This window comes from Penaeus monodon, chromosome 37, assembly GCF_015228065.2.
Source record: "Penaeus monodon isolate SGIC_2016 chromosome 37, NSTDA_Pmon_1, whole genome shotgun sequence".
Classification (NCBI taxonomy): Eukaryota; Metazoa; Arthropoda; class Malacostraca; order Decapoda; family Penaeidae; genus Penaeus; species Penaeus monodon.
Window position 1 is genome coordinate 23,742,783 of NC_051422.1, and position 1,078 is coordinate 23,743,860.

Consider the following 1,078-nt stretch of genomic DNA (forward strand, 5'->3'; position numbering starts at 1 on the left):
ACACTACTGAGAAGGGGACTAGGAGCAATCATCGGAAATCTTGCTGAGGGGGTTTGAAAGCCATTTTTTGGGAAAAGCCCTTTCCCCGGGGCCCCCCAAAGCCCTGAGAAAAACTGAACCAAAGTCCCCTTGTGAAACTGCAGTCTGCTCAGGCTGGAAGATCATCTAGACATGTTGGGATCGTGAACGTTGGGGATGAGTTTTCTGAGCATTCCAGGTGCCCTTCAACTTTTAGCTTGGATGAGTGGATTACAAATTGTGCCAGACCCCCCCATCAGCGAAGAACCCCCTACCCAATGGTTTAGGGTGGAGGTTTTTAAGGAAGAGTGGGAAAAAAAGCGTAGAATATTGATACCCCTTGCAAAGGGGGGGGTCCCCCTATAGTTTGCATGCAGTTTGACTGCCTTTGGGCATTTGGGTTCCCTTTCCCCCCAAAAGTTGGGGGGTTGGCACCCTTTTTTGGGAAAAGGGGAAAAAGGGGATTTTTGGACGTGAAACACCGGGCATTACACTGCTAGTAAAAGGGCGGGTTTTTTCCCCACATTCTTCTAAACTGACCATGCCCATTACTAAGGCACCAGGACGGGGAGCGTCTGGTTTCGTTTTGGCAAGCCCATAAAGACCATATCCTGTGCTACAAGAAATTTGTGGAACCCCGTCGTGATTTCGGTCGGGGGTTGTTTCGGCCAAAGCCCTAAAAAAAGGCTTTTGATGTTGGGGAGATTTGAGATTTGGGAATTCGACATGATTTTTTGGCCTAATAGCAAACCTAAATTGGTACTGAAAGTGGGGGGGGGCCCCAAACTTTTTCCCTTCAGGGGTGAGACAAGGGTGCCCGCACCAACACTTTTCAACACCTGAAGGACTAGAAAAAGGGCAGAGTACTATCCGAAGCATTGTGGACAACAGTGGGCAATATAAGGACTAGAGTTAATTTTCCCGATGGTTTTGCATCCTTGTGAGCCTCCTGGAATACTGGTGGCAGTTTTTGTGCTTCAGAAATGAGGCAAAGATTTTGGCCCGGGAGGTCTCCTGGACCAAGGCCAAGATTAGGACTTTGGGGGGGCCTTTTAGGGGA